The sequence below is a fragment of the Meles meles genome, chromosome 18 (assembly GCF_922984935.1).
Source record: "Meles meles chromosome 18, mMelMel3.1 paternal haplotype, whole genome shotgun sequence".
Lineage (NCBI taxonomy): Eukaryota > Metazoa > Chordata > Mammalia > Carnivora > Mustelidae > Meles > Meles meles.
In genome coordinates this window covers 62544524-62571069 of record NC_060083.1, presented here as the reverse complement: position 1 = coordinate 62571069, position 26546 = coordinate 62544524, and the positions used below count along the sequence as shown (strand labels likewise).

Genomic DNA, 26546 nt, shown 5'->3' with positions numbered 1-26546 from the left:
CACATTGTTATTATTCCAAGTGCGTAAACAGGCACACGCAAAGACGCAGAATAAAAAACAGGACGTCACACGTGGTTTTGCTCTCTGAGGAGAGGAAAGTGTGGACGATTCCTGGTTTTCCCTTTGTACCTGGCCTTTTTGTGTATTTTCTAATTCTCCACCGTAAACAAGTCATTTCTAGAAGCAGGGCAAAGCCATCAACTGATTCTATTACAACAGTGAAGGATCTCTCTCGTGCATCGTGCCTGCGCATGTGTGTGTGTGTGTGATTTCCATGACATTCTGAAGGCAGAGAATCGGCTCGCCGGGCTGGCGGCAGCTTAGACGAGTATCCAAGGCAACGAGCGTGCTGGGATCGTGAGAGGAAACGCAATGCAGGCGGCGGCGCGCTCCCGGGGACAAGCCGGTGCTCTGTCCCGAGCGTCCAGCCTCACGGAATACGGCCCTGTGATCGCAAACACCCGGCCCTGTGGCAGCACGCGTACAGCGAAGGGTTCCCACCCTCTCTCCTGCACTCCTTCCCGGTTTAGCGCACAACATAAACCCTGCTGCGAAAACTCCTTTCGGGAATGAGATTTTCCTTCAATAAACAGCTGATTTCAAGGCTGCTTAGAGATTTCTTTCATCTGGTGAGATCCTGGGTCGCGGCTTTCCCACTCCCGATGCAAGTGAAGACGGGCAGCACCACCGCGGGAGAAGCTGTTTGTTCGGGACCGGCTCCTCCCCCACTCTTGCTCACCCAGCGGTCTGGTACCCGAGACACGCGCTCACAGAGACAGTCCCACGGCAAACAACATGACTCAGAGCTCCCACGCAGGCTGGAGACGCAGCCCCGTGGGGCCTGGGCCGCCCTGATAACCGGCACTCGCAACATCGAAGTCCAAGGGTGCGAAGTGGGGCTCCTTCCTTCCGCTCCCGTCCCGGGTCCTGGCTGGCCGGCAGAGCTGACCAAGCAGCTCTCACAGGTCCCGCAGCTCCAGGGGGAGGGCCCAGTGCACCCGGATCACGGGCCCACGGAGAGGGTCCCCACCTCGTGAACGCTGTGGGGCAGAGCATGGCTCAGGGGAAGGAAGGGAAGTCCGCCAGCAGGAAGGGGGTGCCGCAGTGAAAGAGGAAGGCCTGCACGAGGCGTGGCAAGAATGCAAAGGGACAGGAAAGAACCTTCTACCCCAAAGAGAACAGGTGGCAGCGTGTGCAGCTATGAGGCAGCGGTGAAAGGCACAGGCCCGTCAGAGGTCCGCACGCTGACACTCCGAGAAGGCTCCCGTTTGGAGGCTCCCGCGGGGAAAGGACACAGCAGACATCTGCTACCTGTGGTCCTCGTAACCTGCTCAGCACCTTCTGGACATCTTGGCAACTTCCTATGCTATGGGCACTACCTTCTAAGGGAGAAAACTGAGCAACTGTGAGTCACTCTTACAACGAAGGGGCCGGCGTGTGGCCTCCCTCCTCCAGGCAGACGCACCTGTCTGATCCAACAGGGCCAGCCTACCCTCCACAGGGAGCCGCATGGCAGGGACACCACGAGGAAGGCACCAGAAGGTGCTTCCCAATGTCCCAGCTGTTCAGCCCCCTTGGCGTCTTGTAACTTCAGAGTCTGGCTCTAAGTCATCCCAGAGAGCCTTCAACAAATTCCTTTTCGACTCACCTTGCATGGACTCTGGCGGCTGTAACTAAGAGCTCTGGGGCTCTTTGGGGGACAGGATATTCTGAAACTAAAGCCATTGATGGAGCTCAGGAAACGGGCACGTTGTAATCACCACCTGCTCAAGGGTCATCACACCTGGGATTTTCCAAGGTGCCGTTATCCCAAAGAGTGGGACCCTTACCTCCCGTCTCACACAGACTAGCTGACCATGTGTCACGGAGACAAGAAGGGAGTGAAAGGTCAGAGCTGGGCCATCAGGGAACCGCCACCAGCAAGAATCTCCCCACGCCCCGAAGAGAACACAGTCTGCAGCTGCCGAAGGAGCACCTTGACCTCACGGCGCTTTGGGTCTACAGCTGGTGCTTGTGGCAGGTCTGCAGGAGAGGCTCAGAAGGTTCCCACGGGAGGGCCACAGGAACGAGAGCCACGGCCTGTGCATGCCGGGGCAGGCAGGGAGGACTGGGCGGGAGGGGGAGCAGTGGGCCTGCAGCGGGCGGCCAGTGGCTTTCCCTGCCACCCACAAAAGGACAAAGGCTTAGCAAACCTCATCTTCCTAAAATAATGTCAGAACTCCCCCCACAGGGCACTTCTCTAGGTGAGGAGTGACACAGGACAGGGCCACGTGAGAACATAAACATGAACTCATGAACGTCGACACTTCGACTCCTCTGGAAGTCCCGCCGTGGCGGGGGGGGGGGGGGGGGGGGGGGGGGGGCGCGGGCGGTGGCAGCACCGGGAACTGCCTGGGGGCCGGGCGCGGGGCGCTGCTAAGGCAGCTGACAGCTAGCCCGGGTCTACGGCCAGGCCCACAGCCCAGAATTTAAAATCACGCGCGAGGGCACCTGGGTGGCTCAGTGGGTTAAGCCGCTGCCTTCGGCTCAGGTCATGATCTCAGGGTCCTGGGATCGAGCCCCACGTTGGGCTCTCTGCTCAGCAGGGAGCCTGCTTCCTCTTCTCTCTCTGCCTGCCTCTCTACTTGTGATCTCTCTCTCTCTCTCTCTCTCTGTGTCAAATAAATAAATAAATAAATAAATAAAAAACCTTTAAAATCACGCGCGAGCAGAGGCCCCTCTCCACCCGCTGCTTCAAAGCAGGAGTCAGGATCTGAGCGTGAGGCGTCTCCTACAGCCCGCCAGGGGCTGCGCACTCCTCTCCACGACACCCCTGCAACTCGGCCCAAAATGTTTTGTCTTCGACATTCTCCACCTGCTCCGCTCTCAGAAACTGTTGTGAAAACATGCAACACACCGTGATGTGTGTGAACAAAGCGAAACCTCACCTAAAAGCACGGGTGTGCAAACGGGGTGGGCTCTTCTGACAGCCACGCACAAGGATCAGTCCTGAAAGGGCCATAAAAACCATTAATAATCCCCAGAGAACCTCTGACTTGAGGGACAAGGACAGAAAGTAAGCTAGCTAGGTGAGTGCTGGTGGCAGAAACTCTCCTCTTGATAGAGTAATTTCAGAGAAAAATCCAAGTGGAATCTCAGAAAGACAATATTTAGATCGATTATTTTTCCTTTAAAAAGATTTGCAAAACCAATTTCGAAAATGAATGATATCCTGCAGGGAATGTTTCGAACACGAATCACAGCAAGGCCTCTGAACTCTGAAGGCCAGTCCCTTCCCCCAGGGAGGCCACCTCACTGCCCCCTCTCTGTGCCCCTGCCCCTGACCCACCAGGCCTCTCCGACCGACACACGGGGCTGTGGGAGCCTCTATTCGTGGGTGGGCCGTTCTGGACTGTGGGCCTGTCCACCTCACCAGGTCACCTTTGAAGCTCCCGGCCCTTGCTCACACGAGGAAGGTCCTGGATAAACGTGGAAAGAGAGAGGACGTGTCTGCTCTTTCAGAAGCTAGATGACAACCATATGGCAAGCAGAGTAGAGAATAGTCACTGGAAGTCCTGTGGTGTGTGAAAAAATGGCAAGAGGTCACTGTGGGTCTTCAGGTGTGGGTGCTACAGATACCCAACAGCGTGTTAAACAGGTCTTCAAAAAGAGTCCTGTAGTAGAGAGTAAGAAAGGAATGAGGTGAGGAAGCTATGATCAGAACAGTCCTTTCTTATTTCATATCATGAAATAATAAATAATCATAAATCATAAAAAATAAATAATGAAATGCCTGTCCTTAAAAAGAAAAGAAGCTGGGGCGCCTGGGTGGCTCAGTGGGTTAAGCCGCTGCCTTCGGCTCAGGTCATGATCTCAGGGTCCTGGGATCGAGTCCCGCATCAGGCTCTCTGCTCAGCGGGGAGCCTGCTTCCCTCTCTCTCTCTCTCTCTCTGCCTGCCTCTCCATCTACTTGTGATCTCCCTCTGTCAAATAAATAAATAAAAATCTTTAAAAAAAAAAATAAAAGAAGCTGGATGACAACCAAGGACTCCCCACTACTCTGGCAGTATCTCTGGGGCCCTCCGCAAATACCAGGAAGAGAGTCGATATTCTTCTCCTGTAACAGGAAATCCACCTACGACAGCCAACCCTGGGGACAGAGACAAGTCATCTTCACAGTCATCGACACAGAACGCGGGGCCCAGCTGCAATCTTAATGCCATTTCCATAGTGCTTCCCACCGGGAAACCACGGAGAATCTCCTGGATCCAGTTTGTTCTTCGTGGACATGTCCGTGGATAAATGCTGTCGCATGTTGAACGTAAGCACAAAAAGGAAGGCATGAGAGGTAGGGGCCTTCCTCAAACACCTGAGGCATCGGCGGGCGTCACAGGCTCGTGGGATGACACGGGCAGGGCTTAGCGCTCACTCTGCCTGACAGGAATGAAGACGGCTCTGCAAGGAGCAGTGACATCCAGCCTGAGTCTAGAGAGACAACTCGCAGGCCAGCCAGCAGCGCGAGGCAGCGCTGGTCACGGGCGCGAGGTGGGAGGATGGCCCAGCAGACTGCGTGCCACGCCAAGGGGGTGTCCTTCACCCACATGAAGGGGCTACATGGGGGACCCCTGGCTCTGGGGAGCTCTTGTGACGTCTCCGAGCTGTGACATTTCAGGTGCTTTTGGTTGTTTTTATAACTACACACATGTACTAATATATATGATTTCACCCTTAAAATCCCAATCACAGTTCTATGGCCTTACACCTTTGACAACGGTTTTCAAACCAGCTGAAATTAAAAGTTCAAAGAAAAGTACTCCTATCATCATAAGATACAGGCTTCAGAGAAAAAATTAGTCACAGAGTGAAAGCCGGGAATCAGAATGACTTCAGAGATCTCAAATGGAAGGAAAGCAAACCAGATTTCCAACCCAGATTTTCACTACTAGGCGATCAATTAAGTGTGATGAGCATAAAATTAAGACTCATATAAAAAGCCCGTCCTATTTTTAAAGACAAAGGAGAGGACTGTGAACGGAGTTGTAAGCGGATTCACCAACACAGTATGAAGTCATCACCGACACACCGACGTGCTGGCCCGAAAGGCTGAAACTGAACATGACCGTGCCTCACCAGGAGACTGCAGGTCCGCATGAGATGCAGGGGACGGAGGAACAAGTCAGACGACACCATGAAGGCAAAATCAGCAGAACCTAAACATGAGACATTCTCCAGCACCAGCACAACCAGCCTGGGCCCCTTCTTCGGAAAGTCAACTTGTTAAAAAAAAAAAAAAAAATCTACCATAAACCACTGGTAGAACTTGGCTTTAAAAACAGCTGTGAAAGACGTCATGAAACAGCGGGACAAATGTGGACACGGGCGAGGCATCCGATGGTGACGAGGCGGCGTTGCTGACACCTCAGAGTGAGCTCCGGGTCGGGGCGGCAGGAGGACGTGCGCTCCGCGGTGCTCTGAGTTCAGGAGGAAAGAGTCATCCCGTGTCCACTTGCTCTCACGTGACTCAAGAACGCGCAACGGGAGGAAGGCAGCCAATACGGCACACCGTGCACGGCAGCTGGACCCGAGCGGGAGATGCGGCGTTCTGCACTGTCCCAGTCCTCGACTGTTCCAGCTGTCCGAGGGCTCTTCCGAACAGACCGGAGGCCACCTCGCTGAAGAAGACAAAACCGATCACGAGATCCCAAGCAAAACTGTGTCTATTGCTTCAAATCAGCTCCCAGGTAAATGAAAGTATTTTAGTTCCCACGGAAGGGTAAGTTCTGGAAACTGTTCCAAGGCCCAGACTGCGTGTAACTGCGCCCTCCAAGATTCAGCAGGAAGACCAGAGCTGCGGCAGCCCCCAACCTCAGACCCGCTTCCTGCCACCCCGGCTGCCCTGACAGCAGGCACGCAGCACCTTCAGCCCAAACTGAGCCCGTGCCAGAACTTTCTGCGTTTCCTTCAGCAGTGATTTCAACCTGCCCAGAAAGCCGAGCTTCCTCCGGCCTCCTCTTTATCAGCGACAGGGCATGCTCCTTCCAGGCGCTTCTGCCACGGGCCCAGAGACCCCATCGGGAAGGCCGGCGGCTACCTGGTAAGGACCACTCAGGAGCCCAGCTCTGAGACCACCACCGGCTGCCCTGTCCCCAGACAATGGTTTCCCGGCCGGCATTCCACAGCAGGCCCCTCCGCCCTGCCGTTAGCTGACCACAGCACCCCGAGGGCAGGGAGCATTACAGCCGCATCGTATTCTAATTACTAGTCAAATAGTGAACCCCACTGAACCCTCCCTACGAACAACAACAAGCACTCGCGCACTTTAATGAGCTACGGTAACTAACAATGGGAACATTATACATCACGCGAACAAAACTCAGAAATGTTTTCCGTCTCTATCACATCATGTTGTATAATTGAGCTTTTGCTGCCTGTACCAGGAATAGGAAATGTTTCACATTCTGCTTCGCTGACTGTATAATGAAAGTAGTAAAACTGAGCAGATAGACCGGGGAGCGGGAGGTGGTGAGAGGAGGCTGGACGAGACGAAGAAGAAGGGGAAGGACGAATTAGGAAGAGCGGGTAGAGGAGGAGGGGACGGTAGGGGAGGAGGGGGAGGAGCCAGGAGGAAGAGGGAGAAAGGGGAGGGAATACCTCCCCCTTGCAGTTCTCTCCTCCTCCAGCTTAGTGTCCTGCTGCCCTCTGGCCTCTCTCTCTCTGTCACCGTCCGCTGCCTCACCCGAGGCAAATCTGTCCCATGTGCATCACCCCGTGTCAGGGAAAGGAACCACCAGTCCCTCTGCTCTGAAGCCTGGAGGCTTCGCCCCACGTCCTGGTGCTCTGACTGTCAAAGTGACGTTCAGTCTGCACTTCCTGCGTCCCCTCGGTTCACTGCCTCAGGCGTCAGCCTGTCTGTCCTCCAGGACAGCAGCACGTTCTTCACTGCTCCCCTCCAACCTGCCCTCTTCCGTCCGCCTGTGCGTGAACACCGCGGGGCCTCCTAGGTGCACGGTCCAGGATGCCGGGCCATCTCCCGCAGGCACCCCTGCCGTGGTCCTCAGGCTGCGTGACCTGGCTATGCCTGATCTGTCGCCCACCTTTACATGTGTCCTCAGGCCCTGCCGACAGTCCCCAAGACGGACGACGCTCTCCGCTGTGTTTCACCTGGCCTCTGCCCAGAATGCCCTTCACCCCACCACTGGCTCCACTGACTCCTGACAACCTCTGCCCGGCCCAAGTGACCCGCCTCTGGTCCGTCCTCCCAAAGCCCTCACCTGCCGTGAGAAGCCCACGCTGGGCTCCACATGGAGCATCGCGAGCCCTCTCGTGCGCTGGGAGCACCGCCCCTGCCAGAGACAGAGACACCCGAGAGCCACTCTCCAGAGATGGCGATGCCTGCATGCACTCGCCCAGGAGCCTCAGGGCACGGGAGCCTCTGTCCCTGCCGGGAGCACAGCAGGGGTGCCGAGGAAGACAGAAGTTTGAGAACCACTGGCACCGCCAGGTGCGTGCCCCGTGCTGGAGAAGAGCTCCTGAGCCTGGGGCCGGATGTCCCTCCACTCTGCACAGAGCAGGCTGGTCCCGGGCGACTCAGCACCACAACTGCTTCCCGGACACCAGTGCATGATGGGTTCACACTTACTCCAAGACCCTGGTGTGTTTTAGAAAGTTACGTAGAAGAACCAGTGTGTGCGATAGAAGTGGCACACCCAGCTGAGCACGAAACTACGCTCCGGGAACTAACCCTGCGTGGGGGAGAAAACAAAGAGATCCGCAGGCGGACCCCAGAGGAGGCGGCCTGAGACCCCAGCAGCAGGACCTGAAAACAGGTAGAAGAGAAAGTGCGGAACAGCAGCAGGGCCCCGGGGCAGGGGGTGGGTGTGCAAACAGATGAGCAGAGTCTGCAGCCAGACACGGCACAGGCGGGAGAGAGGGCGGACCCGAGTGTGCAGACACGCAGAACTTGTACACACACACACCACGCGCACACACGCACACACGACCTTTACGTGCATGGATGGACGGACGGATGGGCGGGTAGGCACACGGGTAGGTAAACAGAGAGGTTACGAGTGAATGAAAGGGCTGGTACACAGACAGCGCCTAGAGAGACAGGAGGAGACGGCCGGGCAGGTAGAATGTGTAGACGGATTAAGAGTAAACACACTGATAGGTAAACGGTGCATAAATAAATGGGTGTGTGGGTGGGTAGGACAGACAGACGGAAGTCTGACATTAGCCTCGGGCAAATAACCTCCTACAGTGTCATTCCTAAAACAAAATCGTGCAAACACAAGGGACAAGAGAACTACTCCCAGAGTCCAAGTTACTCAAGTCGGCGGACTGGAAAACGGTGAACCGCGAGGACCGTCTAGCTGCGCCCGTATCCTAAGACCACGTGGGAAACTGTCAGCGAGTAGGGACGCCAGCTCCTTCAGAAATGGACTGGTAAGAGACGACCACAGAAAAGGACCCTTGCGCGGCGTCCCTACCGCCTCCTGAACCCTTGACCTCCACACAATTCACATTTCAAGCTCGTGGGTAACCGGACAGCAGGGGCGAGGGTCAGAGCAGCTCCCAGGTACAGCTACGGTCTGCTCTAGAGCGAGCTCGCCCCTAGGCCGCAGGCTGCACAGGTCAGACCCCACACGGACCGTGACCAGACTGAAGGAGCGCTGTGTCCCCGCGCCACCTGCGTCCTCCCCCACGCAACGTCCCTTCTCCAAACACGGGTGAGCGGTACTGCCGCTACCGCACCTTTCCGGACGGCAGCTCAGGAAGAGAAACGCCCCAACCAGGACTGAAACCCCACTCTGTGCTTTCTGCAGCCAGCCCAGCCCGCGTGTCTGGAGCAGTGACCAGACGAGACACCGAGGCAGTCCCTCCAAGCACACGCCTCCACTCGGGACACCCGCAAGGGCGCAGCTACACCAGAACCCTGCCCAGGGCTCCCAGGCGCCAACCGACGCATTTGCACAGCCTCTGAAGCCCGGGAAGGGTTCACGGGCATCTGCTCTGCCATCTACCACCTCCCACATTCTCTCCCCTCACTCCAAGAACATGAGACTGGCAAGGTCACATCACCGTCATCACAAACTATTACTCCGTCGAAGAGGAAGACCGAATCCCAGGCCATGCACAGTTCAACTCTGAAATCCTGGGCTAAAGGTACTGTGTTTCCTTCCTCTGGACTTGGCTGCAACCTTAACCTTGGGCTCCAGCAACGCCTGCCCCTAAACCTCCAGCCCCAGGGCCACCTGGGAGCATCGCTAGCTATAGACCAACCTCAAGACCTGGGCTGTACTAACCCCTACTTAGCCGCATTTTACTTGAACACAAAAGAATCCACCAAAGTCGTGATTCTCTAGACCCACACCGCGTGGACCTCCATCTGAGAACAGACTGGACAGACGGGGGAGCTCGGCTGCGGCACGCAGGAGGCTTGCAGAACTCAGGGCCGGCCCGCCCCACGCGCCTTGGGCTGGGGGTGGGTGTTTCCCCGTAGGGGTACCTGGGGGCGCCCGGCCGCATGCAGCCTGCCTCCCACCTTCTGCGCCAACAGCCCCCTGGAGCGGCTCTCTGCTTCCCTTCCATCAAAAGCCCAGCTCTGGGAGTCGTTCCAGGACAGTCTCTCCGTTTACAAAGACGGGGCACCGGCTTCAAGCCCTTCCGGAACGCAGCTGCACCTCCCCGGAGACCGCTACCCAGGCAGGAGGCAAGGCCGCTCTCACAAAAGCGACTCCGCCAGCATTCAGCGCCCGCACAGAACACGAGCACAGGAAAGCTCCCTTTCTGGCCAGTGCTTCACAAGAAAGTCTAAAAGACAAGTCTTTTCTTCTCCCAGCATACCCGCTACTTCCCTTTCGTGACTACACTTACAGCTCAGTGTTCGACTGGAGCTGGCTCCGTGTTCCTGGGGTTTTTGTTTCTGCCAAGCAGGGGTGTCTCCAGGAACAGACCCCGATAAAGACGCTGGGTGCTGAGTTTCTGCGGCGCGACCCTGGTTGGCAATATCCCACACAGATTGTCCTAACTCGCTGCCGGGGCCTCAGCGTGTCCGGGTCCCGCTCTGGGGGGAAGCCCGTACCGCTAGGCCCTAGCCTCCGCCCTATGTCCCTCTTCCCTTTGTGGTTTCACTGAGGTCGCGGTGGCCACGGTTACGTGCTGAGTCTTGGAGTCCTGCGAGTGAACCACTGGGGAGGGGGTGGTCTCGGGGACCTCTGACCATGCGTACCCCCTCTGTGCAACCAAACGCTAGTCAGCATTTCTCCCCTTCATTCCCTCAACCCCTCCCCACCCCCAGCTATCCTACAAATAGCACCGGATGGCTCAGAAGGTACCCTATTCCCCAGGTCCCTAAATCTAAGGTGTATTAGTACTCGATTACTAATTAGTACTCGATTACAAAGCAGACCTCCAAGCAGACCTCACGCTCTGGAAAACCCGCCGTCTGTGCTGAAGCCTCCCCGTCCCATGGGTTCACTGCGCTCCCAGCTCCTCGGCAGCTCCCCTCTTGGCGCGACGACAGAGTAAGCTCGATTTAAGGTGATTCTACGTTTATCCAACAAAGTCCACAGGTCAGACTGCCTGGGTACGAGTGAGATTGCCCTGTGGGCGCACATGTTTCTCATCACGGAAGTATACAGCGCGGCGGGCAAGGCGGGCAGCACAGCCCGCCCCCGCCACCGTCCCTACTTTTCACCGAGTTCAGGAAGAATCCCCAGACACACAAATAGGGAAAGCATAGCGTGCAAGGTGGGACGCCCCAGGAGAAGTCCGTGGTGGCCACCAGGGGCGGAAAGACCAGGGAAAGACGCCCGGGAAGCATGAAGCACACTCTGCAGGGCCCGGCAGCCAGGGCCACAGCCCGCACGGAGCCTGCGGCGTCCACACCCCGGGGCTGAGCTGAGGACCCTCCGCGTCAGGCATGCAGGAAGGGCCCGAGGGCGGCTGCCTCTGCTCCGGGTGTCTTGGCTGGCCGGACGCAAAGGCGACCGCGGCCTGGCGCTGGAGCCCCCCGAAGCTGCTTCTCTGACTCGTCAGTAGGAACACCACCATGTGGCCCCCAGTGGGCTCCCTGAGGGCTGCTGTGGGACCCCTCGCAGCCGGTGACCGGGACTCAAGCATGGATATCCCTGAGAGAATGTGACGGAAGCTGCGGTCTGTAGCCCCACGATAGAGCGTCATTCCTCCCACGGTCACACTGGCCCAGAGCCACGGCAAGGGAAAAGGGACACGGCCTCTCAACGATGGGAGCATCACAATGACACGGCAGGGACAGGCTGCGGGGTGGGAGCCGTTGCGTGGTTGTCTCTGGAAAACACAGCCCCCAAGCTACCCGCTGGACACGAATCACATCCTTCCACGTGCAAAATGCACCGACGCGCCCCCAAGTCCCCTGGGAGTGCCACCTCAGCCGGAAGACCAGGGTGCCCTCATCCCCACCACGTGCAGGGCACACGTGCAGGCCTGGCCGGCCGGGAGGACCAGGTCACAGGGGGCTCCTGGGGCCGCCCTCTCAGGGCCGCTCCGGAGCCACAGAAAGCAGCCCACGCCTGCACGGGGCGCTTTCACCAGCCTCCTCCTCCCCTCAGGAGCCCGGGGAGCCTGGGCCCCCCCTTTTCCCAGCCTAAGCAGACACAACACTTCTTTACAGATTCAGCTGTGCCGGGAGCGCCCACCGACAAGCCCCTCGGACACACAGCCGCACCCACAGGCTCACGCCCTCTCCGCCCCCGCCAAGGACAGGCCAGGGCCAGTGCCCGCTGTCCCCCAGGAAGGCCGGTGCCACCGCAGAGCCCCCCGAGACCAGCCTGGCCCCGCCGCCCGCCCACAGCCCTCTCTTCATCCGAGGACCCTTGTCCTGCAGACGAGGCAGGGAATGAGGAGGGGGTTTCTGCCTGAGCCCAGCAAGCCTGTCCCCTCACGCTGAAGGGGCTCTTCGCCTCCCCACCTCCCTCCAAGTCTGTCACTGGCAGCAAGCGGAGGCCAGGCGGCACTTGGCATATTCTGCCCAGAAAGGCCCCGGCCTAGGTTACCGGGTTCACAGAGGGCACCGCGCGTGTCCCCCAGCAGACAGAGCACAGCAACAGGGACACTGGGCTTGCCGCCACCACAACGGGGACCCCTTCCCTCCAGCTTGCGATACCGTGCTCCCTCTCTCGCTTCCAGGACGTTGGCGAGCTCAGCCTGTTGAGGGCCAAATCCGACCACGCTGCGCATTACTTACTGTTCCTCACAACCGAGGAGGGGAGACAGACGCCGCGCGCTACCTGCCAAGCCCTACCAGCCTCCACGAGGCACTCGGGCGCTTGCCCTCCACCTCATCCCAAAACCTCATCCCAAAGCCAGTGGCACAGACTTTAGGATTTTAATATGGCAACACCAGCTTCCAGCTTCCCAAATGTGTTCAACGAACTCTCCTGCCTGGTGGTATAAAACAATCTTTTTTTTTTTTTTTTTGAAGATTCTATTTATTTATTTGACAGAGAGAGAAAGAGAGAGAGCCACAAGCAGGGGGAGCAGCAGAGGGAGAGGGAGAAGCAGACCCCCGCTGAGCAGGGAACCCGACATGGGACTTGAACCCAGGACCCTGAGATCATGACCTGAGCTGAAGGCAGAGGCTTCACTGAATGAGCCCCCCAGGCGCCCCTCAAACGACCATGTTATTATGTTCACTGACTCCCCAGGTTGAGAACGGAGGAAGGCCCTGCGGGTGCTTCTGACCCCCACTCCGCAGTCCTGGGGCCTTAGCCAGAAGCCTCAGTGGCTGGGGGTTGTGTTCCCTCTGGAGGCCTCTCGACATGGCCACAGTCTTTCCTTGCAGCAAGGTGACGGCTCCAGAAACCAGAACCCCAGCAGACCCGAGGGAAAGCCTTTTTAGGACCTGGTCTTGGAGGTCCCATGGCCCCTGGTCACAGGGGCAGATTTAAGGGGAGGGACAGAGACCCCACCTTTCAACAGGCGAAGTGTCAATGTCACTGGCTGCGTGGGGACAACACAGTCTACCAGAAGCAGAGGCCAGACATTTTTGGTCTCTTGGCCACCTGTCAGTCCAGCCCCCGTAGCAGGAGAGCTCAGGCCAAGCAGGCCTGCACGCCACACGGCCCCAGCTTCCACCAAGTCCTGCGCAAAACGGCTTCTAAACCCAGGGCCGGGCGAGAAGCTCCTCCCAGCCGCTGACCGTCTCACGGAGCGCCTGCTGCCCGCACGGCTCTCCAGGTCTCGCTTGGGCCGCAGCAGCCTCCTCCTGCGGTACCTCTCATGCCCCGTGCTCTGCCGTCAGACTCCAAACACAGAAGGAACGCGCGCGGTCAGCACGATCCCTGAGCTCAAAGTTCAAAAGGACCTCCGGAAACGGAGAGGAGCGACCTGTGAGAGGACCACCCCTCGGGAAGGTGAGCAAAGACTGACTCGCACTCGGAGACGTCCTGATATGAAGAGGTCACTGAGGGGCGCCCAGCGGGCGAGTCGGTGAAGCGTCTGCCTTCGGCTTAGGTCACGGTCTTGGAGATCTGAGACTGAGCCCCGCATCGGGCTCCCTGCTGAGCGGGGAGGCTGCTTCCCTCCTGCTTCTGTCTCCCCGCCCCCACCCGTGCTCTCTTTTGCTCTCTCTTGCTTGCTCGTTCTCTCTCAAATAAAATCTTTAGAAAGAAAAACAAAAGGCTACCGGGGATCTCTTACCCAATAAACTGGATAGCCTTACAGTTCTTAAATTCCTTTGTAGCTCCCAGTAAGAACAGCGACCGCGGAACACTACCACACCCCAACAGCTCCATCCAGAAACCTGAGCGCACTTCCTTCTGTCACTACCTGGGCTTCCCCACACCCCATCCCTTCTATTGACTGAGCTGTCAAAGGCTCTGATTCTCTCCTTTCTAAATGCCTCCCCACCTGAGTCCTTCGTCATGATTCCCATCTCTAAGCCTCTAGGTCCAAGGGCCATCTCCAGGGCCCGCTGCCCCCCAGCAAGCGCGTGCGGACAGCACCCACGGGCTCCGCTTCTCTCCACGCGGCCCACGCACACTTGCCTTTAGAAAACACAGCTTCCGCCTGCTCACGGTCCCCACTGCTCCCCACCACCTTTAGGAGACAGGGCCCGACTTCCCCCAGTCCTACTCTAGGACCCGCGATGCCCATGCCCAGCCACGTGGACCCCCGCTGCTCTGTGCGGAAAGCCATGCCCTGCTGCTCTGGAAATCAGGTCTACACAGCCTCCCTGCAGCGGGAATCCCTTCCCCGGGCTCCGCCTCCCCGGCCCCCGCCCCCCGTGCGCTGCCCCCGCACACAGCGTCTCACAGCGTTTCTGCTGATGGGACTGCCTGGTCCCAAGATCACAGAACTAGGTCCTAACCTTCTTCAAGCTCCCTCCAATGTCAAGCCGGAGAGGGCCAGACACGTCAGCCATCGACAGGCATCTGCCGAGGGCGCTGCCTGTGCCACGTGGCAGAAATCAGAGCTGTTCTCGCTGCTCTCGTGAGCACCGGTCCCTAGCGGCCAGGGACACTGAGGCCTCCGGGCCCAGGACAAGAGCAGCTGAGACGCAGGCTCCTCGCCCTCCTGCAGGAACAAGCTGCCCCGCGCCCCGGCCCCACGCCCCGCGCCGACCCTGCGCCCCGACCCCAGGCTCCTGTCCACCGGGCACACGGCCGCCCGGCTCACGGCTGCCGGTCAGCTCGCACATTTGGCCCCAGAAAGTCCATTTAAACAAGAGAAGGCGGTTTCCGTGTGGAAACTGCGTGGGCTCTTCTCCAAAGGGCTTTCTCGACAGGAGTTCCGAAATACCAACAGCGTCACCGAGGACAAAGGGACAAAACTAAAAGGCACGCGATCTAAGAAATAAGCTAAACAAAATACGAGTGCCCCCCCCCAGAAGCACTACATATGGTCAGTAACCAGCCGTAAGCGCGAGGCACCACATGTCCCTCCAGTGACCACGAGTGTGCCCGTGAGAGGACTCCCAGCTGCTAAGGCAAAACAACCAGTTGGGCCTCACAGTGCCTGCTGGTCTGGAAGAATTAGGGCAGGAGAGGGAAAAGCGAAATTGAAGAAGAAAACTTGACAACAGATTAACCAAAAAGATAAACATTCTTCTTTCTTACTTCCTTTTTTTTTTTTTTTAAACAGATGGGTCGACCCTCTGTTATCAATTCGATCCCAACTGGAAAGATGTGAGGACAAGGAGGACAAGGCAGGAGTAAGCAGATCTCCTTAAAATGAAATGTAAACATCTGTGACACAAACACAGACAGAGTAGCAGCCTCAAAACTGCGTCCAGGAGCCCACGGTCTCCAGCGCACCTGGCTTCACCGCACCTGCCCAAGCTAACTGAGCCCTCCTGACCCGGCAGGGACGCTCAAACCAGTCTCTCCAGCCTGGAGTTTTAAATGGTAATAAAATGAAAACTATGACAACCAGAAAAGTTATCAAGACTTAAACTGGCATCAGCCCAGAGGCTAAGCGGAGATTTCAGGGATATTGGAGGAAAGTTCCCAGCAGGACCTCCCCACAATGCTGCACCCCTAACCAGCAGGGCACTGGTTGATGGCCAAAGCTGTTACAGGAAAACCCATAGGGCTTGGCGATACTGGTGAAAACATCAAAACCCCAACCATATCCCATACGCCTTACCCACAGAGACTGCAAGTACTCAGAAACACTTCATTAGAAAAAAAAAGAAAAAAGATTGTATTTACTTATTTTTATGAGAGACGGAGAGAGAACGAGTGGGGGAGGGACAGACGGAGAAGCAGACTCCCCGCTGAGCAGTGAGCCTAATGGGGGACTCCTGGGATCATGACCCAAGCTGAAGGCAGACGCTTCACCGACTGAGCCACCTGGACGCCCCCCAAGCACTTCTGCCAGGAAGCCGTGGCCTGGGCAGGCCGCCCCACCCCACATCCTCCTGGGGGACAAGCATGGCTGTTACCGCAGGGGCCAGGCCTCCATTTGTTGTGCTCTTTGCCTCCCTCCCTGTCCATAAAACTAGATGTGTAAGAAAAAGCGGGGAGCTGGTATAAGGGTCCATTTCTTTTTATAGAATCAGAAAACCCATCTGAATCCCACAGTTACACTGCAGTAGAAACCCCAAATCAGCCCACTTAGTAAATTTTTAAGTTTTAGAATTCTAGCATCCTTCCCCTAATCTGAGCAATTCCTAGTCTATAACGACTTCAAAGGCAGAATAACCAGGCCAACTTCCACCTTATTTCATTTTAGAAACATACAATAAATAAGTCAGTCTCTATCTCTATGTATAGATACATTTGATCGGACAGGAAAACAGAGGGTCGTAATGTTGAACCCTCTTGCCTATTCCGATAGACTAATTGGGGGGAGAAGTTAATGTCTCAGAGACAGAACTGTGTGCTGGGGTACAACACCCGGTACCTCTCACACCCAGACCACAAGCCGACTCATCAGGTCACCCAGCTGAGACGCAGCGTGTGCAGAAATGGGTACAAAGGGGCGCCTGGGTGGCTCAGTGGGTTAAAGCCTCTGCCTTCGGCTTGGGCCATGATCTTGGGGTCCTGGGATCGAGCCCCACGTCAGGCTCTCTGCTCCACACGGAGCCTGCTTCCTCCCTTCTCTCTCTCTGCCTGCCTCTCTGCCTGCTTGTGGTCTGTCAAATAAATATATAAAATCTTTAAAAAAAAAAAAAAAGAAAGAAAGAAAAGAAATGGGTACCAAGGAAGTCGCTTGTTTTCTCCTTCTCTGACTTTGAGGCCCGCACCAGCATGGCAGGCGTTTCCTGAAAGTTCTTGTAACCTCCCATCTCTAACGTCGGAAACGTACTTGAGCCAACACTGAACAGGGGCCGTCACAAGAACAGATGTTGCCGAGTCTCACCTACAAGCGCTTCACGGGAAGAAACCCCACTCACCAACTGGCAATTTACTGTGGCACCAGGCGCAACCACTGCTTATTAACATCCGCCACGCTCTAGAGATAAAGGAAGAGACGAGCCACCCTGTGACGGGTATTTTTAATTAAAGTGTTTGGTTTTCAGTAATGGCTGGTTCTCTGCTGATTTTTCAAGGTTTTATTCTTGTGCTGTGCCCGCGGCCCTCAGACAAGCTCTATCACACACACAGAGGGCACAACGCTTTTCTGATTTAGGCCACAGAAGGAGAACGCTGCCAAAGTAGCCTCCTGTGCTGGGCTCACAAGGCCAAGGAGCGTGGTCCTGCGTGCCCGCGAGCACGACTGCGAGAGCACGGACGCAGGGAGATGTCTCCATGACGGCACGAAACGCTAATGTCAGACCGCGAAGCCAAAACTCACCCCTACTCCTAAAAATTAGAGAAGATCTCAAAGAGCTTTTGCCAACTAAAACTAAGGTGTAACATGTTGCGAGTTAAAACTGAGAGGTTTTTTCACTTTTATTAATTCATTTAAGGTTAATAATTACAAACATATTACATATTAACATAAATGATATATTTTTATTAAAAAAAAAAAAAGAAAACACTATCTTTCCAACAAAGAGACTTTAATGAGAAGAGCAGCAAGGTTTCTGTTTTTTTTTTGTTTTGGGTAATCACTATGTACTCAGTAATAACAATTTTAGTCATGTCTTTTTTTTTTCCTTTTTTATTGACGTACAATGTATTATTTGTTTCAGGGGTGCAGGTCTGAGACTCTTCAGCCTTACACACTTCACCGCACTCACCATACATAGCACACGCCCTCCCCAGTGTCCGTCACCAGCCACCCCGTCCCTCCCAGCCCCTCCCCTCCAGCCACCCTGTTTGTTTCCTGAGATGAAGAGTCTCTTACGGTTCGTCTCCCTCCCAGGTCTCACCTTGTTTCATTTTTATCTCCCTTCCCCAATGGTCCTCTGTCTTGCTTCTCAAATTCCTCGTATCAGTGAGATCACACGAAGCAAGGTTTCTTGTTTCCGCCATTGGCTTCAGAGTCTGCCCCGCTGGGCACGGCGGGACTCTGCTGGTGCTGTCTGCGCTCGGTCACACGTTCTTCCGAAGTATATGCAGGGGAAAAGCCTCAAGCCGACAGGTAACTGCATCTCTAGAGTCTTCAAATAATTGTCAGTATTTGTTGATATTACACCAAAACTCAGCAAGTGGCGTGTTCTCGAAGGTCATTTGCAGTGTAGAATCTGAAACCCTTTTTAGACCCTTTTCACCCCATTACACCGCAGTCTGCGGCGCTGCTGTGTGCCCTCGCAGGCGTGTGGGCCGCCTGCGATTTTGAGACACTGCACCCGTCATCAAGAGGAGAAGACTGTTCGCCGAGTCATCAGAGCTGCTGGGGCACGGGCTGCCACGACACGAGCAGCCACGCACGTCCACGTCGCCGCTGGTGTCATCAGAGACGGCTGTGGCGGGAAGAACGGCTCAAATAACAGCTGTGGAGAGTGAGGAAGCAAGCCCTCCACACACGGCCAGGATGGGACCAACCGAACAACGTCTGCTCGCTAACTGGTTGAGCCCATTAGATCGAACGTCAAATTTCTGGAGAAACACAGCTCTCGAAAACACACTCACCACGGCATCAAAGACACGAACATGTCCGTAACCATTTAAAAAACAAACCGTAATCTCCACAGACATAGTTCTAGACCCTCAGGAATAACTGGAAAGTTCTACAAATCTTACTGAAAGCCAGAGAATAAAAAAATAAAAAACATTCCCCAAAGTCATATTTTTTTATGTGAGCATAAGCTTGGTATTAAAACTCAACAAAGAAGTACAAGGAAAAAAAAAATATATATATATATATACAGGTTATTCTCATCAAGAACACGGATTTTTTTTAAAAGATCATAAGCAAACCACAAACTTGGCAATGCACAGGAAGTGTAAGACATGATGCTCATGTTGGTCCTACCTGAAATGTAAGACAGGTTCACCACATGGCCTCACCACATGGCAAAGGAGCAAAAATATAATCATCTTTAGCCACTGCAGGGTAAGTGATAAAATCCAACAGCCGTTCATTATAAAAACAACTCTTCAGCAAGAAAAGGAAAATTCCTTAATCTGATCAAAAATTAGCAAAATCATATTTAATAGTCAAAGGCTGAAAGCGCCCGCTCTGAGATGAGAAGCAAACTGGCGGCGCCCCCCCCCCCCCCCCCGCGAGACCCAACGCCACTGCTGCTAACGAACACGGTGGAAAACAGAACAGGAAAACTGTAAGGATTGGAGCAGAAAAGACAAGGCTGTCATGACTTGCAGCAGACTGGACTATGTTTCCAGAAATCCAGGAGAACCCGTGGACGCACGTGAAGTAAGAGTCAGCAAGGCTGCAGGAAACTGAATCAGTACATAAAACCAACTGCCTTCCTGTGTACTGGGTGCAACAACATAAACAACATAAAATGTCTAAGATACCATCAAAATAGTACTTAAAAATTCAAATGTCTGCAAATAAATTCAGCAGAAGTCACAAAAGCCTTCTACATGGACAACTGGAAAACTTGATATTGAAATACATCAGTTCTCTGCTCAAATGGTCTGTGGTCCCACAGATCTGATTAAACCACAGTCAGAACTGCCGCAGGTCCCGGGGCACCTGCTGGCTCAGCTGGTTGAGCGTCGACTCCTGGTTCCAGCTCAGGTCACACTCTCCTGGGCGGCAAGATCCAGCCCCACACTGGGCCCACGCTCAGCACAGAGTCAGCTTGACACGCTCTCCCTACGCCTCTTCCCCCACTCCCACACACCACACTGAAATAAACAGATAAATCTTAAAAAAATAAAAAATAAAATAATTTTAAAAAACAGGTTCTTTCACTCTTCCTGTGGAATTTGACCAAGTGATTCTAAAATTTATATGGAAATGTAAAGGGACAAGACAAGACAAGATACTCTTGGTGAGGGTCAAGATGGGACTGTTTGCTTTTTCAGATTACATGAAGCCACAGAGAGAGTGATGCTGCTACAGAAACAAAAAGTTCAGGACAGCACCCAGGGGCCAGAATCAGACCCAGGCAGAGACAGCACTGCCAAGAAATAGCGATAGTCCTTAGCTATACAAAATGCTAGGACCTTCTCATATATTCGTATTCATATTAAACAAAATGAAACAGGCCCCTACCTCACACCATATATAAAAACCAATGCAAAATAGGCGACAGTTTGATCAAACAACTGATTGTCCAAGCTGTGCACTCCAGAGAGTAGAAAAAGATGCCACGACAGCAGGTATAAACCAGGAGTGCCCTCGGCACTCTAGAACTTAGAGTCCTCTAGTTGTAAATCTAAACACAAACAGCAAAACTATAAAGTTTTAGCACACATTATAGGACAAAGCTGTGCCCTCAGGGTAGAAATCCAAAAAGACGAACACAAATGTGAACCATGGGAGAAATAATTATACTTTCAACTGTAATATAATTATTTCTGTTTATCAAAGAGTCCATAAAAAGATTAAAAAAACTCACATCACAGAGTAGGAAAAGAAATGTGTTATCTATCAAACACTTAAAAAGGACTTACTCAGGTGCCTGTGTGGCTCGGTCGGCTAAGCGTCCGACTCTGGTTTCAGCACAGGTCGTGGTCTCAGGGCCTGGGATCAAACCCGTGTCGGGTTCCACCCTCAACGAGGAGTCTGCTTGAGATTCTCTCTCTCCCTCTCCCTCGGCCCCTTCCACTCATGCTGACTCTCTCTCTAACAAATAAATAAAATCTTTTTAAGAAACTAAAAATTAAATAAATAAATAAATAAATAAAAAGGACTTAATATGGAACAACACGAAGAATGCCTACATATCAGTAAGAAACAACCTAACAGGAAAATGGGCAAAAACCCTGAACAGGCATTTCACGAAGAGGCTAGTGGCCAATAAGTCTGTGAAAAGGGATTCGATCTCATTAGCCATGAAAGAAATGAAAATAAAAATCACAATAAAATATAAGCCAACAAGAACGTCCAAGTGAAAATAACGGTGCTGGCCAGAATACAGAGCAGCCAGAACACACACATACCGATGGCGGAATGAACGGTCCCTCTGAAGGGCTATGGGGCAGTGCTGCCTAGAACCGAACGTGGGTACGGCTGAGAAACCTGCCACGCAAGCCCTGGGCCGCTCCCTGCCCCTGAAAAAGGCCCCATGTGTGCTAAACACGAGACAAAAAGAAAAACATTTTCAGCAGCACTGCTCTTAACATACAAAGCCTGCCCCAACCTAAACATCTCCGCAACTGTGGGATGAATGAGTAAGCTGCGGTCCGTTTGGTCGTGCACTGACCTTGGCCCCAGGATGAATAAACTAGCAGCACACACAGCAGGCGGACTTCCCACAGGCCCTCCACGCGCGGGGCTCTGACACGCGGCTGCCACAGGGCCGGAGTCACCTTCCGGGCACTCCCTTCCCTCTATTTGTTTTACGTATCTTTCTGTATAGAGAGCACATTTTTGAAAACTTATAAAGGTTAAAGAAAACATAGATGAAACAGTACACAGTTGGCTCATGTTTTTATCCCCAAGAAACATTTTTTTTAAGATTTTGTTTATTTATTTGACAGAGAGAGAGACACAGCAAGAGAGGGAACACAGGCAGGGGGAGTGGGAGTGGGAGAGGGAGAGGGAGAAGCAGGCTTCCCAATGAGCAGGGAGCCCGGTGCAGGGCTTGATCCCAGGACCCTGAGATCATGACCTGAGCCAAAGGCAGACGCTTAACAACTGAGCCACCCAGGCACCTCCCCCAGGAAGCATTTTTTGAAGGCCAAATGCAGCCTGTCCTCTAACGGGGGAAGGAGGACTTTCTCACCATCAAGAATGGTGGCATCTCGTCGGGAACGCGAGCTGCTGTGATGCCCAGCACAAAGTGAGAAGGCCCACAAGAAACACAACCTAGCAGAGGAAAAATCAGACATTTGAGCTAGATCTTAAAAAAGCTGGAAGTATCTGGGCACCCCACTTGGGGAGCCTTTCAGCTGTTCTCCAAGACTGACCCATGTGAAAGGGGGACAGAAGTCACCTCAGGGCCGCTCTCCTGTACCCACCCAGGAGCTTGAACCATGGGCCCTTGAAGCCAGTGGTGACAGTGACCTCCCACAAAGCAGACACAGAGGTCTGATCCCAGTGACTGACAGACTCCCTAGAAACATAAAGGAGGCCCACACACCGCACTGGCCTGGCCTTTCTACGGCTCTTTCTCCTTTCAGTTCCTTCGCTCTTCCTTTCTCCAAAAGGGAACTTCAGTGCGGACTTCTGGCCGCAAAGGACGCGGCAGGAAAGCAGGCATGCGCATCTTGGAAGGTGACTCCTCCCCATCTGTCACCTGGGATCCTGACGCGGGTACCATGGGGCGGAGCGCCATCCAGCCGGTTCCACTAGTCTCCATTTAGCAGAATCTGTGACAACTCGAGCACGGACTTTTGTCTCAATTTCAGAGAAAAATAGGCCTGCACAAGCCTGGCATCTGCGGGCAGGCCAGGATGAGCTGAAGCAGGCCTTAACGGATGACTTCCCAGTCGAACCAGACAATTACGCCCGCGCCGGCGCCTGCGGATTGATGCCCTCGCAGGCTCTCAGCATCCTGCCTCTCGGCCCCTCCATCTGCCTCTGGCAAAAGGCAGACACGCTGTGATGTGTGCGGGAAACGCCAGTCTGCGGCCCCGATGGGGCACGGGCTCCAAACGCTCGAAGACCGTTCATAGCGCGTGGGGCTGAAGGGCGCTGCGCGGACCTGCGTCTGTGGCTCCCGGTGAAGGAGGGCGGGGGCAGCGCGCGGTGGTCACAAACCCTGCCCTGTCTGAACTTCTGGTCACCGCAGCATTTGACTAACAGGCGTCCCAATATATTAAAACCTAATCCAAAAATAATTTCTAGATTAAGTAGATCTCAGGTTCCTCTTCACAACCATGTATCATAAAATGTCTTATTTCTCAACTATCTGCAAACAGCCCTAAATAAAACTCACTCTGAGAAACTATGTGATTCTGCGAGGCACAGGAACTCGGCAGCAACGCGCACAAACGGCGTCACAGCGGCCGGGAGACGAGCCGCGGGGCCAGCCCTGTGCTCTGGACACTTCGGGGCGCGAAGGGAAAAGCGCTGTGCTGGAGCCCCGGGACAATGACGCGACACCCTAAAACTAACAACAGGCTTACACATTCGGGGTTTAATTCCATTTCCAACGGACCCCCTTACTCAACGTTCCATAACTATCCACACAAAAGCAAATGCTCATTCTCTATTTTAGGAAAACGCAAAGGAGCGGGGAGAACGAAGGCAAAATCCAAAGAAGCCAGCTCCTGCTCCTTCTGCATTTTACAAATGGGTGTACATAATCCGTGGCTCTGTTTCAATGTTTGAACTCTGGTAGCTTCTTGGTGGTAAATATTCAACACCTCTGAGATCATTTATTTTAATAAAGTTTCATGCATGACTCACAGCTACCAAAGACTTGATTTAATTCAAAGTTCAAAACATAATCCCCATTTTCTCATGATAAAAAATCTTTCTCAATAAATAATAGATCAAAGCAGCGTCACAGTGATGACTCCAACATCCCAACACCCTACAGCCAGTGGTCCTCGGAAAAGGGGGAAGTTACGAGGAAACAAAGAACGGGGACGGCCAGAAAACGGGACTTGTGTTGTCACTTGTGTCCCTGTGCTAAGGACAGGGACGCCTGGAGGAAAAGGCACAGTGCTGCCGGACTCGCCGCATGCCACGTTAGATGGGGTCCTGCCGAGGCCCCCGGCTCCATGTGGGCAGGAACCCCATAGCGCTTCTCCCACAAGGATCCCACTCATCTTGAAAGGCAGTTATCTATGAGTCACCCTTAAAGCTCAAATGTTTATGTTTTTACGTATTTTTTTCTAGTTCCTGAGAGTTCTGACCTTAAAAGCTCAAAGAAAAATGCAGCAAGCCACCACGCTTCTTGGAATCCCCAGGTGAGCAGTTTCTCTGCAGCTCTCAGTAAAATCCCAACCAACAAAAAATGAAGTTCGTTAAAGTGCAATTTGGGATGCTAATTTATTCCCCTTTACAACTCAGAAAGAACACCACATTCAGGACAAAAAAAGTTAACGATGTCAAAACGTGGGTCTGCCAAATGCGTCAACTGGCACAACGGCGCGGCCTCCAGGAAGCTCCTGCCCTGGCCCAGGGGCTGCAAGAGCATAACTCTCAACAGCAAGTCCCCCCCGCCGTGATGGTTCATGTGATGTGTCTGCCACAGCACCCACGTGTGGTCCAGCATGATTCTGGGAGGGGCTTCCAGGTAAATCGACGTGTAAAATGGCAGATCCTAAGGAAGGCAGACTGCCCTCCACAGTGCGGTGGGCCTCACCCAACCAGCTGAAGGCCTGACTACAAGACGACCTCCCCCAAGTAACAGACGACCTCTGGCCTGGAATCACACGGGTGCCTGGGTGCCCAGACTGCTGGCCCGCCCCAAGGACCTGGACCTGTTAGCCTCTATCACCACATGAGCCCATCCACTACCCATTCTACTCCTCCGAAGAACCTGATCACCCACCTCTGCCCCCCAAGGAGTCAGGGCCGTGTTCCAGAGGCGCTGTGAGTAAAAGGAATGGAACCACACACTGTCCGCGGGTCTTGGAGCCAGCAGGCCGCTGTGCCAGCCACGAAGGTCTGAGAGGCCAGAGGAAACAGGGAGAAGTGAGCAACACGAACTCAGAACTAAGAAAACTTCCTTTCTGGCCACTCCCTTCAACGCAACAGACGCCCAGGCAAGTATCTGAACGTCCACACGACACGATCACAACAGAACAAATCACGCGTCCTCTGTGCGCCCATGACCAGTGCCAGCTGGAGACCGCGTGGGCGTGAGTGCCGTTGGGAGAGCCAGTCACCACGCCCTGGTTTCTGTTACACGGCGCCTTTCCTCCCAGGGACACCGAGTCCTTCCTCCGTGTCACTTTGCTTCGGACGGAGGCGGCCACTATTAGCACTGTGGTCACAGACGAAGGTTCTCCAGCATGGGGAAGCCCGCTGGCCCCACGGGCATGGCGACAGAGCCCAGCAATAGAGCCCAGCGACGGGCCCCGACGGCTCAGCCCTGAAGACGCCTCCCGGCCCCACGTGGGATGGACGTGGACAGACCCTCTTACAGGCACTGGGGTATGTGACGCTGAAAATTCTGATCCATTTTCTAATAAAAAGGGCCCGGGTTTAAAATGACCTGCCTGCCCAGTGAACGCACGTGTCAGCCGCGCGTGCACACATGTACACTCAGAGGCGCAGAGACGCACGGCGGAGAGCTACGGGGACGCTGCGGCCACACAGCGTCCTCCCGGGAGGTACTGGCGCGACCTCTCCAGGCCTCCCCGCAGCCACGGGAAACGGGCATCAATACCCACTCGTGGGGATTCTCCGGGCGATGAGAGAATCAATCGCTCTGAGTCCACAAAGCCGGAACGAGCGGGCTGTGCTGCACCCTCAGACCCCCCGCGACCTCCCTGTACTCCGTGAGGCTCTGTGAGGCGTCCTCCCGGCTCCCGGCGACAGAGAAGCCCTCCCTTGCCAGGCCATCCAATTACTCCCAGAACCTTCCCCACACGCGTGAGGTGACTGGGGAAGCATTCTGCGGCGCTGGCCGTGGGCTCTGTCCCCAGTGGCCCCTTGGGAGCCGCAGGCCAGTGCGCTCCCTCACAGACGCCCAGCAGCAGCCCTTCTGGAACTGGAAGGGGCCAGCCATGTCCCTCCTCAGCCTTCCATCCCCCATTCCAGCCCTTTCTAACTCGCCCCCAAGGGCCGCTGCTTCCAGAAGCTCTGAGCCACTGGTCTGTTCAGTGAATACCTCTCAGAACAGGGCAGCCAAGGGTAAATACGGACCCCACATGGGGTCTCAAGCGCCCCAGTGACGGGCATGAGGGGCCCACGGATGGATTTCTACACAGCGGTCAGACATCCTCAGGTCTTTGCACACGAACTGCTAAGTGTTCATCTGTACTGGCGCAACTGGTGGAAAAAACAGGGATGGAGAAAGAGAGGGGGAGGGAGGAAAAGAGGAGGGAAGACAGGAGGGAGAGCAGGAGGGAGGGAGGAAGGCAGGCAGGAGGGAAGGCAGGAAGGAGGAAGAAAGGGAGGAGGGAGGGCGGGAGGAGGGAGAAAGGCAGGCAGGAGGGAGAACAGGAGGGAAGGAGCGAAACACAGGACTTGGCAACGTGTCCCCATCCTCTTCGGCCACATTCCGCAGCACCCTGTCCCTGCAAGCTCACATCCCCGACGCTGTCACCCACGCTACCACCTGTCCTCCCCAGTTCTGTGTCATCAGCAAACCTGGTAGACACACTTCCCAAGTCTTTCTGCAAGGAGCGGGCAGAAATGCTCCCAGGCCAGGGTCGGCACCTGAGCCCCAAGCTGCACCCCACCCCCGGCCGCAGGAAAGGCACAAAACCACCCTCAAAGTAAGGGCAGCACAGAGCACCCCGCGACTGAGGCCACGCGGGCACCTGCTTCACCGCCTCACTGCTCTGTGGGCAAAGGGCACCACAGTAACAGGAGGACCACAACTGGCCCACAAACACGTAAAAATGTTCAACTGCACCAGTAATTGAAAAATGCAACTTTTTAAAAACGCTCAGGCATCTACTAATTGTAAAGACATGTTCCGTGGCAGGGCGGGG

At 54.6% G+C, this 26546-nt stretch overlaps 1 protein-coding gene across 2 annotated transcripts in view; it reads right to left on the bottom strand.

Moving 5' to 3' along the window:
- The window catches only part of RPTOR (regulatory associated protein of MTOR complex 1), a 307922-nt gene that overhangs the window by 248364 nt on the left and 33012 nt on the right, over nt 1-26546 (bottom strand). Inside the window, exon 1 of one of the 2 annotated variants that reach the window (XM_045984017.1) lies at nt 9856-9883. The exons of the other annotated variant lie outside the window; for it this stretch is intronic. The gene's annotated coding sequence lies outside the window, so the exon portion shown is untranslated. Of the gene's footprint in view, nt 1-9855; nt 9884-26546 lie in introns of those variants that run through there. 2 annotated transcript variants of the gene reach the window in all.